Raw genomic sequence first — 18,499 nt, 5'->3', positions numbered from 1 at the left:
ATGTCGCAGCAGGGAGACGCTGTTGTACCCGGCGGTGCAGCGGCACCTATCATGCCGTTCCTGATGCCGTACACCCCGGGTGCAGTGTGGCTGCCACAGTACTCAGGTGAGCCCAACACACTTAATGACTTTATCGGAAAGCTAAAAATCTACTACAGCATGTACCCCCTGACAGAAGCTCAGCGTGTTGGTATGCTTATGGGACAGTTAACTGGCAATGCCCAGCGGGAGGCTACATCCTGGCCGGACGATGCAAAGGACACTGTAGAGCATATAATAGCTGGACTAAAAGCAGCTTTTGAATCCACTGCTGGCAGCCGGGCTAAAATGAGGTTCTTTGGATGCAAGCAAAAACCTAGAGAGAGCGCAAGAGACTTTGCCTTAAACTTACAGGAGGCGCTCAGAGCACTTAAATTAGCAGAACCTGCCTTAGCCCCTGGAGCAGATAAGCTGCTGGTAGACCAATTCCTGGATGGACTCTCATCCCCTTCCCACCGGGGACAACTGAGCATGATGGTGATCCAGGATCCAGGACTAACATTTGCCCAGCTAAAGGATAGAGCCATCCGCCTCCAGCAGGTGGAGGAGCCGCAGGATATAGACTCTGTTCAACACCTTACAGTGGCACCCCAGCAGCCAGTGGTGCCGGTGACATCGGCCATGTCAGCGGCTGTTGCTAACCACCTGGAGCCGATCACTAATGAGGCTCTACATCAAAAGCTTGAAGCCCTTACAGACACTGTTGCTTCCATGGCTAGAATCGTCCAGGAGCTGCGTGGATCCAAGTCTGCACCCAAGATTGAGCTGGCGACCAGCAAGGAGGATGTCCCATGGATGAGGCCTAGGAGATACCAAGCGACGAGAGGACGACCCAGCGACTGCTACCAGCCGGATGGACAGCCCATTTGCCGCCGTTGCAATGAGCCAGGTCACTTTGCCCGTGAATGTGCTTTAAATGGGGATCCCCTGGGGAGGCGGGCCGCTCCTCAGGAATGAACTCTCAAGGTCCTTCACCCTGGCACGACAAGTATGTGGGGGGACGTCCAGTCATCCCCATCGTGCTGGATGGCATTCCGCTCAACGCCTTGCTGGACACTGGTTCCCAAATATCATCAATTCCGCATGTCCTTTATAAGAGGTACTGGGCTGATTCAGACGTTAGCAGTGGTCCATCTAATGTTGCATTGAATATATGGGCTAGCAATGGTGAATTAGTACCACAGGTTGGTTTCAGAGAAATGACCATTAAGATTGGGAGAGTAGAATTGCAGAATCAGGGTATTATCATTGTTGATGTTGACCGACGAGAACGTGAACCAACTATGCTGCTAGGAATGAATGTAATTGAAAATTGTTTTGCAGAGGTAATTACTGTCTTGCAGCAGATCGTCGAGACTGCCAAACCTGGGCAACAGAGACTCCTGCAGAAGGAAATTAAAGCCTTGATGCTGAAGCAGCAGGTAGAAATGTCAGGAGGTGAAATTGGCAGTGCAAGGGTAAGTGACCCAATACCTATTGTAATTCCTCCCAAAACAGAAATGCTGGTCTGGTGTAGAGCCGCAATAGGCATCAGAGGGCGAGACTATCAGGCCCTGGTAGAACCCGTGTACTCAGACAGTAGGCCCACTGTACTGACGGCCAGAGGAATAGTTGAGGTACACCGGGGAAGAGTGCCAATACGCCTTCTAAATTGTGGGGAAGATGAGGTCACCCTACCTAAGTATGCTACCATGGCTAAGCTATATACGGTTGATAACAACGCCATCACCACCGTTGAGCCCTTGAAGCCGTCAAATCAGGCGGAGGACAATGGCTCAGAGGGAAAGCTGGAGGATTGGTGCCAAAAGCTACATGTAGGTACCGATTCTACACCCTCCCATCAAAAGCATGGAGTATACAGGGTAGTGAAAGAATATGAACAAATATTCAGCAAACACCCATTAGACTTTGGGCAGATCAAAGGGGTAGAGCACACTATACCCACAGGTAACCATCCACCCATAAAGGAGAGGTATAGACCAGTACCACCGGCTCACTACCAATGCGCCAAAGACATGCTCAAAGAAATGAAAGAAGCAGGGGTAATAAGAGACAGTTGTAGCCCCTGGGCAGCCCCACTAGTGCTAGTTAAGAAAAAAGATGGGACCATGAGGATGTGCGTAGACTACAGACGGATCAACCGCATTACACACAAGGATGCATACCCATTACCTAGGATAGAAGAGTCATTGGCTGCATTAAAATCCGCTACTTACTTTTCCACCCTAGATCTGACTAGTGGGTATTGGCAAGTTCCTGTGGCAGAGGCTGACAAGGAGAAGACAGCGTTCACCACACCGATGGGCCTCTGTGAGTTCAATTGTATGCCGTTTGGACTCTGCAACGCGCCTGGTACCTTCCAGCGACTGATGGAGTGCTGCCTAGGACATAAGAACTTCGAAACTGTCCTCCTGTACCTGGATGACGTCATAGTCTACTCCAAGACCTATGAACAGCATCTACAAGACCTGGCAGAAGTGTTTGAAGCCTTATCTGGATACGGCATGAAAATCAAGCCATCCAAGTGTCACCTTCTAAAGCCAAGGGTACAGTACCTGGGACATGTCGTGAGCTCAGAAGGGGTAGCACCAGATCCTGAAAAGGTTACCGTGATCAGAGATTGGCCGAGACCCACTAGCGTGAAAGAGGTGAGGCAATTCCTGGGACTGGTGGGCTACTATAGAAGATTTATAAAAGGGTTCACGAAGCTAGCAGCTCCCCTACAAGACATCCTGGTAGGACAGTCAAAGAAGTCTGCAGCCCGAAATCCTCCTTTCCAGTGGAGTGATGAGAGAGAAGAGTCCTTTAAGAAGTTGAAGTGGGCACTGACAGGAGAAGAGATCCTGGCATATCCAGATTACCATCAACCCTTCATTTTGTACACGGATGCCAGCAACGTAGGACTGGGAGCAGTATTGTCTCAAAAGCAGGAAGGCAAGGAGAAAGTTATTGCCTTTGCAAGCAGGAAGCTCCGGCCTACAGAAAGAAACCCAGAGAATTACAGCTCCTTCAAGTTAGAACTACTGGCAGTAGTTTGGGCTGTAACGGAGCGTTTCAAACACTACTTGGCAGCTGCAGAATTTACCATCTTTACTGACAACAATCCATTGACCCACCTGGACTCTGCAAAACTAGGTGCGCTGGAACAGCGATGGATAGCCCGACTGTCAAACTACAACTTTGTCATCAAGTACAGGGCAGGCCACAAGAATGGGAATGCAGATGCCTTATCCCGGATGCCACACTCGGGGGACGTGGAAGAGGAACCGGAGGGACTGGAAGAAATTGAGCTGCCGGCCTTTCACCGTCCTAAGATGGGACAGTATCAACCGAGTGTCTACCAAAAACAACAGCAGGCAACTCTCAACCCATTAGCACACCACGGATGGGCTGACACACAAGACAGCGATCCAGCTGTGAAGCTAGTGAAAGAACTGCTTACACAACAAGGTGCATACCCGAATCAGAATGCCCCAGCTGAGACACAACATCTCTGGAAAGAGAGAGGTAAATTGTTCCTGTACCAAGGGAAGCTCTGTAGAAGGCACACCAATCCAAAAACACATGAGTTGGTCTGGCAGATCATCGTGCCCAAGAGAGACGTCAAGATGGTTCTGGAAGCTTACCATGACGGTGCAGGTCAGTTTGGTTGGAAAAAGTTGGAAGTGCTCTTAAGAGAAAGATTCTACTGGGTTGGCATGAGAAAATCAATTGAAGATTGGTGTAGAAAATGCGGACCGTGCAACCTCAGAAGAAAGGATCAACAGAACCAGAGAGCTCCACTCCAGTCCATAGTAACCAAGCAACCACTCGAGCTAGTCGCATTAGACCACGTCAAGTTGTCACCAAGCCGGTCTGGCTATGTCTATGCCTTAACCATCGTGGACCATTACTCACGCTTCTTAGTGGTGGTACCCGTGAAAGACCTTACAGCTAGAACAGCAGCTAAAGCATTCCAGACGTACTTTTGCAGACCCCATGGTTACCCAGAACAAGTCCTTGCAGATCAAGGTCCAGCTTTCGAATCACAGATCTTCCAAGAATTCTGCAACATGTATGGCTGTAAAAAGATCCGCACAACAGCATACCATCCCCAAACAAATGGCTTATGTGAGAAGATGAACCATATTGTGATTGACCTGTTGAAGACCTTACCAGAGTCAGAAAGAAATCAATGGCCAGAGAAATTGCCAGACTTGGTGGACTTGTACAATCATGTCCCGGTGAGTTCTACAAACTGCACCCCCGCTTACCTTATGCGTGCAAGGCCCGGTAAACTGCCAATTGATTTAGATATGGGAATTCTGAAGCCAGATGCGGAAGCTCAAGAATCCAATTGGGATACCCTACGTCAGCAGCAGTATCGCCAAGTACAAGAGTGCGTAGAGAAAAGTCTCCAACAAGCTAGGGGAAGACAAGAGAGAAACTTCAACCAGCATGCTCTAGCAACCCCATTGCAACCTGGTGACCAAGTTCTCAAGAGGAAACGACGCACAAACAAATTGGATAATCAGTGGGAAACCACCCCATATACAGTCTTACCATCCAGTATGGATAATCCCAAAGTGTGTCTCATCAGTAAGGATGAAGGAAGGACATCAGCTGTCGTGTCAAGAGATCAACTCAAACCGTGTCCTGAAACCCTGAAGACACCAGAAGTCACCTTACCCGTACAGGTACAACCTGTCAAGAAGGAAGAAGATGTATTCCATACAGTCTTAGGAGATTTCCCAAAACCATGGCCAAATTACTATGGAGCAGTAGTAGTCCCAATGATCGCCTTCCCTCAAGTGGCGGAACCAACATCAGAATCCATACCACAAGAAGTCTCAAGACAAGAAGAACTGGAAGTTGAAACCGTAGAGGAAGAACAGATTCCTGGTCCCAGTGAGCTTGCCAGTCCTACAGTCAGTCCACCATCCTCACAAGTACCAGAAACACCAAATAGGTACACTTCCACTCACACCATTATGCTAAGTACACCCAGTACACCAGCAGTACGCAGGTCACAGCGTAGTACTCAGGGTCAGATACCAGCAAGATATAAAGACTAATGTGGAATTGCATATAAAATGTACATATGTTATGTTTATATGAAAAACTGTAACAGTTTAGTGTACAGAAAAGGTGAGAGAAGAGTGGTGTAAGGTGGCAGCACGGAGAGTTACAACTTGATCACATGTTGGTGGCCCGAGGGCCGTGAGGCCTACTGCACTTACGACCAGAGTAGAGACACCTTTAAGAAGCGTTTGGTTGTTTAAATGTTTATATAATTGCAACGTTAAGACCAAAAGCCCAGTACCTACAGAGACTATACTGTATGAACACTTATATATTTTTGAACATTTTGGACTCTTTTTGAGCTTTAAGGTTTTTGTATTTTTTCCTTTTGAGACTCTGTATATATATAATTGTTGTGATAACTTGTTTGTTTGTTTCACAGTCCCGGAGTACTGTTCTTCACTAAGGGGGAATGTGGCACCCCAGGGTTGCCACAGTAACAACACAAAGGGTTAACTCCCCACACACAACATCAAGACCTCCTGGCCAGAAGGGGGAGACCAAGCTGCTTCCCTGTATATTCTGGTGGAGGGAGGAAATGGTCAGGAGTAGTTTCAGTTTGGAAGTTCAGTGCAGAGCACTGAGGAGACAGGATCTGCAGGTTGGAAGCTGGCTTTAGCTCACCTCAGGATCCACTGACCAATTCCAGGCCTAGCTGAGGGTCTGAGGAAAGGAGAAAGCGTACACAGAGGAACATTCCTGGGAGACAGAGCATTGCTGAGTTCATCCCAGTGGAGCACACAGAACGGATGCTGGATCCGAGACTGCAGGTTACATACTGCACAGTTACCACCAGAGAAGTGAAGATTCCAGATCTTTCACCTGTACCACAGACACAAGCAACAAGCGCAGAGTTCAGGAACATACTAGTAAGGACTCGAGTTGCCTGTCAGGTCGGTACCTAGGAGCAGAGCAGAGCAGAGCCAGCTGCATAGTTCACTCAGCAGCGGGGCCACAGACACACAGTGCAGGCAAGGAAGCCAAAACGGCCCGGCTGGGTGGGAGAAGCCCTGAACCCCTCACAGACTCCGTGGACAGTACTCTGCTGAATACCATCATCAGTAAAGGACAAAGAAACTGCAAAACCGTGAGTCTGCCTGTTTATTGTGCTCGTGTCCTGCACTCACCCCTTAGACTACTATCACACTGCCCCGGGGAAAAGGCTCTACCCGTGGGGAGCCGTCCCATCTCAAGCTGCCTTCCATCACCCCCGGAGGTTCTGCAGCAGCGGTGGTCATCTCTGATCACATTCCACGGGTGGCGTCACGAACATAACCCCCCTTTTTATTGTGGAACCAGGGAGCACGGACCGGGTCACGACACCGTGATCCCCTTTCCAGAAGCAACCCCTTGGCCCGGTTCTGGGTATCCCCTTAACCCCTGGCGACACATATGTTTCACTGCTTTTCAGCGAAACATACTTTAAAAGCCACTGGAGACTAGTCGAACAGGCAGAGCCCTAGCAGCTTCTCCACGCCCCCTGTAAATGACTGACAGGTCTCCCCCTATACACAAATGCAGGGACAGACCTGCCACTTAAAGGAAGTGGGTATGGGGAAGTCACCGAGGACCCGCCTGTCCAGCTAGTCTCCTGTACAACTTGTTCTCTGGCGGCGTTTAAAGTCTGTTCTTCTCTGAAACACCGCAAGCTTGGTCTCTGGCGGCTTTTAACCTTTGTCCGGCTGAATAGGTACAATTGTAACTATTCCGTTTTAAAATTGCAATAATTTTTTTTTTCCAAAAGCCGTAGAGGGCTGAAATTTCGTGACATCTCTGCAGTTTTGGTCCAGAATATATTGGCCAAATTTCAATAAAATATCTCCACCCCCTTCCGAGATAAGGGGTCGCTGTTAACGTTGTAAAATTATGCAGCCTGACGAAGTTTAAAATCTGTTCTTCTCTGAAACACCGCAAGCATAAATGGCAAAAATCACATGTCCGGTGTCTGATACATGTGTCCATAGATCGAGCAGTATTTATCATTTATCAGGTTCCCTTTAGAGGGAATCTGTCACCAGGTTTTTGCACCCCCATCTGAGAGTAGCATAATGTAGAGGCAGAGACCTTAATTTCAGCGATGTGTCACTTACTGGGCTGCTTAGTGTAGTTTTGATAAAATCAATGTTTTCTCTGCTGCAGATCTAGCAGTTGCAGAGCTCATGAAAACAGGCCAAGTAGTCCTCTAATGATACAGTATCTACTGCTGATTAATCAGTGATTTTATCCAAACTACACTAGGCAGCCCAATAAGTGACATATCACTGGAATCAGGATTTCTGCCTCTACATTATACTGCTGTCAGATTAAGGGGTACTTTGCACACTACGACATCGCAGGTGCAATGTCGGTGGGGTCAAATCGAAAGTGACGCACATCCGGCGTCGATGTCGATATCGGAGTGTGTAAATCGCTTTTGATACGATTAACGAGCGCAAAAGCGTCGAAATCGTATCATTGGTGTAGCGTCGGTCATTTCCATAATTTCGGAAAGACCGATGTTACGATGTTGTTCCTCGTTCCTGCGGCAGCAGACATCGCTGTGTGTGAAGCCACAGGAGTGAGGAACATCTCCTACCTGCATCCTGCGTCTTACACCGGCTATGCGGAAGGAAAAAGGTGGGTGGGATGTTTACGTCCTGCTCATTTCTGCCCCTCCGCTTCTATTGGCCGCCAGCCGTGTGACGTCGCTGTGACGCCACACAACCCGCCCCCTTAGGAAGGAGGCAGGTCGCCGGCCAGAGCGACGTCACAGGGCAGGTAAGTCCATGTGAAGCTGCCGTAGCGATAATGTTCACTATGGCAGCTATCACAAGAGATCGCAGCTGCGATGGGGGCGGGTACTATCGTGCTCGGCATCGCAAGCATCGGCTTGCAATGTCGTAGTGTGCAAAGTACCCCTAAGTGTTAAAAACCTGGTGACAGATTCCCTTTAAGCAGTGTGTCTTAAGCGGTTTTTACACGCTCCGATATCAGTCCCGATATCGCTAGCGTGGGTACCCGCCCCCATCTGTTGCGCGACACGGGCAAATCGCTGCCTGTGCCGCACAACATCGCCCAGACCCGTCACACATACTTACCTGCCCGGCGACGTCGCTGTGACCGGCGAACCGCCTCCTTTCTAAGGGGGCGGTCCGTGCTGCGTCACAGCGACGTCACTGAGCGGCCGCCCAATAGAAGCGGAGGGGCGGAGATGAGCGGGATGTAACATCCCGCCCACCTCCTTCCTTCTGCATAGCGGCCGGGAGGCAGGTAAGGAGAGCTTCCTCGTTCCTGCGGTGTCACACGGAGCGATGTGTGCTGCCACAGGAACGAGGAACAACCTCGTTACTGCTGCAGTAACGATATTTGAGAATGGACCCCCATGTCACCGATGAGTGATTTTGCACGTTTTTGCAACGATGCAAAATCGCTCATCGGTGTCACACGCAACGGCATCGCTAATGCGGCCGGATGTGCGTCACCAATTCCGTGACCCCAACGAGTTCGCATTAGCGATGTCGTAGTGTGTAAAGCCCCCTTAACTAAATGCCCATTCAGATGAGCTGACTGCGGTAGTTTAACGATTTAGCCAGGCTGACCCGAATTCTATGCACACAGAACAATTGAGCACAAAGCTTTTAATCATTATCAGCAGCACATCGCCGATTATTTTAATGCTGGCATAAATGATCCAATCACCCAATGAACAAGCATTTTTCACACTCGGGTGATTGCCGGCATATAAGTATTTACACAAACCAATAATTATTGAACAAGTGTTCTAATGAACTCATTTTTACTGTTATCGGGTCGTCTAAATGAGCCTTTAGCCAGAGGTCCTATTCAAATGAAATAAATTAAGGAGAAGGGTAGGGATAAGGCAGATGAGCTTTCAATCTCTCCAGGCCTCCATTATTGCCTTTGGGCCCCACTTACTTTGGATGATACATATCATTTACATGTAGTTTTCTATCCTTCCGACATACTCAAGAAAGATCAAGAAGGTGAACATCTACCTCTTTGTTAAATGACAACTCATAGTAATGGTACAAGCAGAAAATAACATTGTGCACCCAAATTCCTTATAAAACATCAATATTAAAGATCATTATGTAGGCATTGCTGCAGAGTATTCCCTTCCCGCTCCTTCTCAGTCTTTCTTGCCCGAGGATGTACATATGTAAATGCAGGCCTTGGAGGGGAAGGATCAGCCAACCTGATTTTCACTGATGTGAAAGAAAAAATGAAAGCCTTAAAGTCAATAGTTTAATAAACTCCAGCAAGGAATTTACATATCAAACTTGTCAGAATTTCATTTTTATTATAATAAATGATTCCAAAGCAAACACGGGTAATGCAATCTGCAATAGGTTCATTTTTTTCACTTGTTCTCAAGATTTATTTCTTGGGAATGTTTTCAGCCTTGTATAAAGCTACATTACTGCTGATGTTATTACACAATCTAGGTCTATATAAAAGTTTGTTCATAGCCTGAGGCTAAAGGGTACTTTACATGCTGTGACATCGCTATCGATATCGCTAGCGAGTGTACCCGCCTCCGTCGGTTGTGCGTCACGGTCAAATCGCTGCCCGTGGCGCACAACATCGCTTACACCTGTCACACGGACTTACCTTCCCTGTGACGTCGCTGTGGCCGGCGATCCACCTCCTTTCTAAGGGGGCGGTTCGTGCGACGTCACAGCGACGTCACACGGCAGCCGTCCAATAGAAGCGGAGGGGCGGAGATGAGCGGGTGTAATATCCCGCCCACCTCCTCCTTCCTCATTGCCGGTGGACGCAGGTAAGGAGATGTTCGTCGTTCCTGCGGTGTCACACATAGCGATCTGTGATGCCGCAGGAACAACGAACAACCAGCGGCATGCACCACCAACGATATTATGAAAAGGAGCGACGTGTCAACGATCAACAATTTTTGATGTTTTTGCGATCGTTGATCGTCGCTCCTAGCTGACACACACTGCGATGTCGCTAACGACACCAGATGTGCGTCACAAACACCATGACCCCGACGATATATCGTTAGCGCTGTCGCAGCATGTCAAGCACCCTTAAGGTGACAACAACTTTATTATTATTCTACATGTACAGGATCACTAAAAACAATACATGATTTCTGAGAAACGCTCAATAAATTACTGATTTTGCCAGCACTAGTTTCTGTAAGACATACATTTCTCCAGTGGGGGGCGCTGCAGGGCAGTTTTCATAGAGGGGCTCTTTAATCCATTGGGAGTGAGTGACCCCATGACATCCATATGACATAATAGCCTATATGGATTGGTGTGTGCTCATGAGACTACCTTGTTAAGGCCTATATAGATCCAGAGCTAATCAGGAAACAATATTCTATGTAGGTGACTCAACACGAAAGACTAACAAATATTATATCAACAATAATGAACAAATGGTAGCGTTATCAGAAAACATCAAGTACTAAACCACCAGATCTATACTACACTCATTATTTTTATTACAGATACTACATACATTTTTTTATTAGTGAGCTACCTACTGCTATTACTCCAGCACATCTACAATGCAGGTACACTGACAAGCAAAAGGGTAACAATGTTTTGAACTGTTGATTTTCAGGCTTCATATCTCACCAACCACTACAGCTTTGAACATGAGACTACCTTCATTTTATAGACAATCATCTTGGCTATATCATACATAAATTTGACTTGCAATTATTTAGCATATGATTAATTATGCAGATTGTTGTCATGTGACCACATTGTTACTGTTTTGCTTCTAAAATAGTAAATTTTAATTTTTATTATTTTGTTACAGATTTAAAATCAATTTTTGTCTTTCAACACTGCCTGAATCCTTCTGGGAATGCTAGTGATCAGATTCAAGTATGTCTCGACTGAAATCTGATCCCAGGTCTCTTCTACACGTTCCCAATGTAGGTACATACTGTTCGATTCTCTTGGGAATATATACAGCTTTCCCTTCAACTTTCTCCACAAGTGTTCAATTGGGTTAAGGTCTGGGGACTGTGGGTCCAATCCAGCACCTCTACTTCTTTGTCATTGAACCATTTCTTTGCCAATCTCGATGTATGCTTCGGGTCGTTGTCCTGTTTGAACACTATGTCATCCTTTTCAAACCCATAGTACATGAGTGTATGAAGTAACCTGTTTTGTAGGATAACTCACATATAGTTCAGCATTGAGGTCACCATCAATCCTGGTCAAGTATCCAATGCATTTGACTGTGAACAACCCCATAATATCAGGTTTCCTCCATAGAACTTGACATTTCCTTCAATTTCTCATTCCATTAGCCCCTTTTTCCCCTATTTCTTCCAGGCCCATTTCGACCCATCAGAGCCTAGTTTTTTTACTTTCATCTTATTGATCCAAATCACCTGTTTCCAAGCTTCTACTGTCCACTCTTTGAAACGTCTATGTAAACTCGAGCCAACGCTTCTTATGATAATATTGAAGTCGAGGCTTCTTCACCTTTTTTCGGGCCCTCATTCCAGAGTTGTGTTTGTCGCACCAGAACTTATAAACCTTGTTATGAGCCGACTTGTTGAATCTGATATTTTGCCTGGACGTCCATCTCTTGAGTTTTGAATGGATGGACGGACTTCATTTTGTATTCTTCCTACCGTCATGGCACTCACATGAAGCAGTTTGCCAATTTTATTGACTGAGAGACCACCATAGATGAGCTGGATAATGTTTTTGTCTTTTCTTAGGAATTCTTATTCATGGATGCTTGAATAGAACCAGTGAACAATTGCTTTGGAATCAACCTAATAACACACTGAGCTATTAGGGAATGTGAGAACAGGTTGTAATTTGTAGTATACATGGAAAAAAATATCAAACACTAGCAGCAAAACGGTAACAATTCAGTGACATGACAAGAATCTGCATAACGTATCATCTGCTAAATAGTTGCAAGTTACATTTATGTGTTAGATAGCCAAGATGATTGCCTAGAAAATGAAGGTCGTTTGACACACAAAGCTGTAGTGGATGGTGAGATATGGAGCCTGAAAGACAAAAGTTCAAAAAATTGTTACCCTTTTGCTTGTCACTAGGTCTGTGCTAAATTCATAATCCTGAAAAACTAACAGTGTTGAAAAAGCTGCAAAATTACAATTTCTGAATCCCTATCTACCTAAAAAGGCACTTAGCTAAACTCAGACAAGTTAATAAAAGCTCAATGGAAGAATCCCTTACTAAGCTTTTTTTAATGGAAATATTGATGGCTTATCCTAAGGATTGGCCATTAATGTCTTATTCCCGGATAACCCATTTATGACCTACGTTTTATGAGCTTAAATTGGGCCAAAGAATAGCAACAGCTACTTACATTGAAACTGATAAGTTTTCTTACAAAACAAACAAAACTATACACCAAGATCACTGCAATTGACCACCAGTGACATGGTAAGGCTGGTTTCACACTACGTTTATTTAACATCCGTCCTTAACGTTATTTTAGCGGAAATACGGATCCTGCTTTTACAGCAAAAAACGTATGCAAACGCATCTGTTATTTTGCAGGATCCTGCACTGGATGTTTAGGGGCGGGCATTGGAGTCATGTGATCGGGAGTGAGGGGAACTAGACTGGGAGCCGGCTTCTGACAGCTGCAGACGCTGGTAACCAAGGTAAACATCGGCCTTGGATACCCGATATTTATCTTGGTTACGAGTGTCTGCAGCTGCTAGGAGCAGGGCTGTCTGCACACGTAACCAACGTAAACATCGGGTAACTAAGAGAAGTGGTTACGTGATATTTACCTTGGTTACGAGTGTCCACAGCTCTCAGGTGGGAGAGAGAGGAAGGGGAGGAAGGGGGAAAGACATAGATAGAGAGAGAGAGGGTGAGGGAGGGAGGAGGAGAGAGAGACAGATCACGCGAGACTGGTTCTGGGCATGCTCAGTACTTTCTGGGCATGCTCAGTACAAAAGCAGGATCCTGTCTATCAGCACGCCAGCGTTCACCTGCGTTTGCGTGCTGTTTAGTCAGGATCCGGTGACTTGCAGTATTTTGACGCAGCTCAAAAACGCTACAAGTAGCGTTTTTGAAACATGTTAAAAAACTGCAAGTCACCGGATCCGCACTATAACGCACGCAAACGCAGGTGAACGCATGTTAACGCGAGTCCATTGCAAATGCATTGAAATGAAAACGCATTTGCACTGGATCCGCTTTTCCGCTAAAAAAACGTTATGGACGGATGTTAAATAAACGTAGTGTGAAACCAGCCTTAGGTTTACCTTAGTTACCAGTGTCCGCAGCTTCCAGACGCCGGCTCCGTGCAAGCGCAGCGTCGCTTGCACGTCGCTGCTGGCTGGGGGCTGGTCACTGGTCGCTGGTGAGATCTGCCTGTTTGACAGCTCACCAGCGACCATGTAGCGATGCAGCAGCGATCCTGACCAGGTCAGATCGCTGGTCGGATAGCTGCTGCATCGCTAAAGTGTGAAGGTACCCTTAGTCAGAGCATCTCTGAAAAGACAAGAAATGTTGTCAAAAGGAAGGTCAACCATCAGTGACAGCCATAGGTAAAGGCTCATAAACGACTTGGACAACAAAGAATAGACTATGTGGTCCAATTTCAAGACTTGACATGTCAGTATTTTTAGGATGGCCCAAGCTTGACCTATGGTTGCTACAAACTGGAATGATTGGTGTCATCAGTGATTGTACCAGAATCACAGACCCCAGAGCTGCGATATGTCTCTCACAAGTGATGGCTCAATGTAACATGGCTCCACCTCCCTGACCAAAGGGTAGAGTGAACATTTTCCTGGCCCCGACTTTTCCCACAGTGTAAAGTGGCCTTATTGGGGTGGTTCTCTACTCTGCAGGAGTGACCACATCTCTGTAAAACTAATAGGGCTTTTTCTAAATACCTTGTGTTGCCAATTTAGCCTCTAAGTGGCGCTATTGCAATCTGCTCTTCCCCACCATGTGACCCACCGGGCGCTGTGACCTCTGGGATCCGGTGATGTCATGTCAACTTCCAGTTGACCAGACTTCATCGAGGCGGCCCGAGTCTTCCTGAGTGACTGGCCTGTGGGCAACGTTTCACCACTCATCTCAGCTCAGTGTCACAGCCCAGCATCTCGCCTGCACTCTCCTTCATTGCAGAGTGACGTGCAGGAGAGATGCTGGGTTGTGATGCTGGGCTGTGATGAGCGGTGAAACACCACCCACCCACAGCCCAGTCACTCAGGGAGACTGGGGCTGGCCTCGGTGAGGTCAGGTCAACTGGAAGTTGACGTGACTTCACTGGATCCCAGAGGTCATGAAGCCCGGGGGTCATGCGATGTAGAAGAGCGGACCGCGATACTGCCGCTTAGAGGCTGAATTGGCAACACAAGGTATTTAGAAAAAGCCTCCCCTATCTGTTTTACAGAAATATGGTCACTATTGCTTAGTAATGATCCACCTCTCTAAGAAGAATCAGAGAGTGAATTCTAAGTCCCTTTTGAATTTGGGAAAAGTTCTATAAACCAACTACGGGAGAAGTGTCCGTGTCTTGTACGCAAATACATTAATTAATACTTTTGTTTTTAAAGGCCTTGCAAAATCTTACAAAAATGCAACATCCTAAAATGGCACAATGATGAAGATTAGCATAAAAGAAGAATTAATTTAATGAAATAGAAAACTCCTGGTATTTCAGATACAGTATAGTAGTAGTTCATTCATGCAAGATATATGGCTGTAGGTTACCTTTAGTAATTCCATAATGTTAAAATATAAAAGAAAATAAAAGCAAAACCATAAATTATTAAGCACTTAACCTTTACAAATATATGCATCCGCCACAACAAAGACATTTTCCTTTACACTCACCTAAAAGCCGTGCTGTGTCCTTAAATGGCCTATTCAGACGCACCACTGGAGCTTTCCCCTTAGATTAAGTGAAAGATCCATCTATAGGATGGACAGTATAGAGACACTGGGGTCCAGCAACTTGGCCCTGACCTTTGACGTCGTTTTCTTAATGACCAATATACTAACTGAACTCTACGGCATGACACATATGCATTAATATATGCAATGTGCGATAATAATGCAATCAGGGCCCTTGTCTGAAGTCAACCTAAACGAGTAGTACATAGATGTAAGTTGTGCATTGGTGAGAGTCACATCAAACATTCGAAAGTATATATATATATATATATATATATATATATATATATTCACACCCTGTCTAAAATAGGCGCCCCTTCAAATAATGCAAGAAAATGAAGAAAAATTCATACTTACATAATACATCTTCTGCATAAATTATGAAACAATGCATAACAAGGATTCACCCTGATGATGCAATGACACAACAAGTCCCAGCATTCCCTGAGGCTTTTTTGTCCACAGCGGTAATGAACCATAAGATGTTTCCCATTACTCTAAGTCGCACAACACATCACCTAACTGCTGATGTTGAAAATGGTCTAAAAAGTGAATGGAGAATGTGCAGACCTGAAGAATGAGCTGCAAGTGATTAATCATAGGAGAAAAAATAAGACATCTCAGTAACACACCGCAAGGAACAAATATATAGAAAAAAATACCTACAAGATACCTAATAATTGCTGCACTTTCCTTCTACTGTTATTTCCATTTTGACACATGGTAGTAATAAAAGCAGACTACATTTCAATAATTCATAAATCCAGATCCAAAACAGATTTGTATCCAGTTAAATGTGTGTCTTCAATATAAAGTGTGTAGCACAATTCCACGAGATTTTCTTCCAAGTAGTTTAAATTATTGTTATAATGTATAATGATTGTAATATTTTAATAGTGTATAATAAAATAATAGCTTTAATTGTCATAGTCTCAAATATTGATAGAAGAGTTAGTATATAACATTGCACTATCCCTCAGGCCTAAAAATATAATTCTGTAAAGTATATGAAAAAAAAAAAAAAAATTTCATAACCTTCCTGTGCCAACTGTTAACTCATTCCCTTCTACAGCACTAGCAGAATGGATGCACTGTCCTGTGGACCCCAACTAAACACACTGCTGACATCAAATGAGAATATGTGTTACAATATACAGACCGACAACAAGGTATAAGTCCCGGTTTACCAGTAAATACTAAAGTTGTAGAATGAATCATCCAGGGTTTCTAAAAATATAATTCTGTAAAGTATATTGAAAAAAAAAAATCTTTCATAACCTTCCTGCGACAACTGTTAACTCATCCCCTTCTACAGCACTAGCAGAATGGATGCACTGTCCTGTGGACCCCAACTAAACACACTGCTGACATCAAATGAGAATATATGTTATAATATACACACCGACAATGAGGTATAAGTCCCAGTTTACCAGTAAATGCGAAAGTTGTAGAACGAATCGTCCACGGTTTCAAAAGACTCTAGAAATGTGGTTGCAGAAGATATGGAAGGTAGGAGAATAAAGGTTGTGTGCCTCCTGCAGAAATATTCTGCTCCCCTGCTGCTTATCTCTGCTCAGCTGTGGCCCAGTATAGTCTTACAAAGGAAAATTGCACTTCATTTAGAAGGGGGTTTGACAGGGCAGCAATGGTTACAATACAGCAGCTGAGCATCTGTGTGGCAGGATCCATCCTGCAAAAGGAGGTATCAGGTTTCTGGTCCCACAGCATCATTTTTTTGCCCTAGAGATCTTATAAGACAGATGGACCATCACCCATCCATCTGTCCTTCGTAGCACGAACACACACTCCCCCCACCCTCGCTACTACCTCAGTGCCCCCCTTGTAAGGAATTAAACAAAGAGGTTACGCTGACAGCTGATACTCACATTGCTGCATAAGGCTGGTGTCCATGTTGTGTCTTTAAGGATGCCAAGAAAAAGAATGGACTATTAACAGATCAGGAAATATAGATACACTGAGATGCAGAGGGGGTTGGAAAATGAAATTGTAAGGTAGGAAAGATGCCACCCACACAATCTTGCAGCCCACTGCAAAGAGAGCCCAGGGCTCTTCTGACGTCACAGGAGATTCATGAATGGAGAGGGAAGAGCTGCTTTAGGAATCAGCACGGAGCTCGCAGTGACGTCCACAATGAGCTGAGCTGGAAGGGGGAGCGAAAAACAGCCAATACTGAACACCGCACATGTACCCGTCCCTCCCCGCAAAATCAACGAATAAGCAGAGGCTACCAATCACACGTGCCTGGAAGGGCAGCCATCCGAGACACAGAAATCCTAAATGTATGTCTATTTATAAATATATGGACATATGCATAATTTATATACATAAAAATATACACAACAATTAGCCATAACATCAAAACCACCGACAGGTAAAGGGAATATCATTGATTATCTTGTGACAATGGCACCTGTCAATCGGTGCGATAGGCAGTAAGAGAACAATCAGCTCTTAATGCTGATGTCTTAGATGCCAAAGAAAGTGCAAGGATTTCAGTAACCTTGACAGGGCCAAGTTGTGCTGGCTACGTGACTAGTTGGGTACATCTCCAAAACGACAGGTCTTAAGGGACATGTCACATATACTGTGGTTAATACATACTAAAAGTGGTCCAAAAAAGGGCACCCAAGTCTCATTGATGGATGGTAAAAGCTAATCTGCCTGGTATAATCCTACAGAAGAGATAATGTTGTACAATTTGCTGAAAAAGTTAATGCTGGCTATGTAAAACGTGTCCAAACAGTCCATCACAGAGTGTCCTGTCCACCACCTAAAGCGCATATATACGTGTGTACACTCTTCAGTCCTGAAATTGCAACACCAAGGAAGGAAAGTTGGGGAATTATGAAAATCACAGGATCGATAGGTATATTAATGATATGCCAAAGATGGAATGAAACAAAAAATTAAATATATCTCGATTTGTTTTGTAAAATACCTGCACTTACACTACTTAACATGGTATCAAGATCCACCACTGGTAGCTCCTATTGGCACAAGCAACATGTAGACTGGAGTGGTATTGTTGAAGACTAACTTCTGGGACACTTTCATGTTCCCTCATAATGTTGTCCACATAGTCTCAAGACCAACCTCCAACTAGCATTGCATCAAAGATAAAAGCAGGACTCATTACTGAAGAGGATAGACCTCTATTCCAGCCTCCATTGTCATCTTTCTTTACACCATTATAAAGCAAGGGCACACTACGGTAATAGTGGGAAAGGGATTCCCTTCGGCAGGCACAACGGCCTCACTTAACATTAAAAAGTGTTGTGGTCCTAGCTGGGTGTGTGACTAGGCGCGGTGCTGTTCACACCTTTCAGGAGACCGTGTCTCGCCATTGTCTTGTCAGGCCAGGACCGGATCATGGAGGAAACAGAGATGGAGACTGATAGTTCTTACTAAACAACAGTTCTTTACTATACAGTCTCTGGATGGCGACTTTACACAAGAAGTAGCAGGCACACATCTTAATGGACGTT

At 45.3% G+C, this 18,499-nt stretch overlaps 1 protein-coding gene across 1 annotated transcript in view; it reads right to left on the bottom strand.

Annotated features, from left to right (window-relative positions):
* Positions 1-17,125, bottom strand: part of MAP3K13 (mitogen-activated protein kinase kinase kinase 13) — a 112,256-nt gene extending 95,131 nt beyond the window's left edge. Inside the window, exon 1 of the mRNA XM_075317595.1 lies at positions 16,880-17,125. The gene's annotated coding sequence lies outside the window, so the exon portion shown is untranslated. The remainder of the gene's footprint in view (positions 1-16,879) is intronic.
* Positions 17,126-18,499: the final 1,374 nt, after the last annotated feature.

Source organism: Anomaloglossus baeobatrachus, chromosome 7 (genome assembly GCF_048569485.1).
Source record: "Anomaloglossus baeobatrachus isolate aAnoBae1 chromosome 7, aAnoBae1.hap1, whole genome shotgun sequence".
Taxonomy (NCBI): domain Eukaryota; kingdom Metazoa; phylum Chordata; class Amphibia; order Anura; family Aromobatidae; genus Anomaloglossus; species Anomaloglossus baeobatrachus.
Note: the sequence above shows the minus strand (reverse complement) of the source record. Positions and strands in the feature narration are given on the sequence as shown.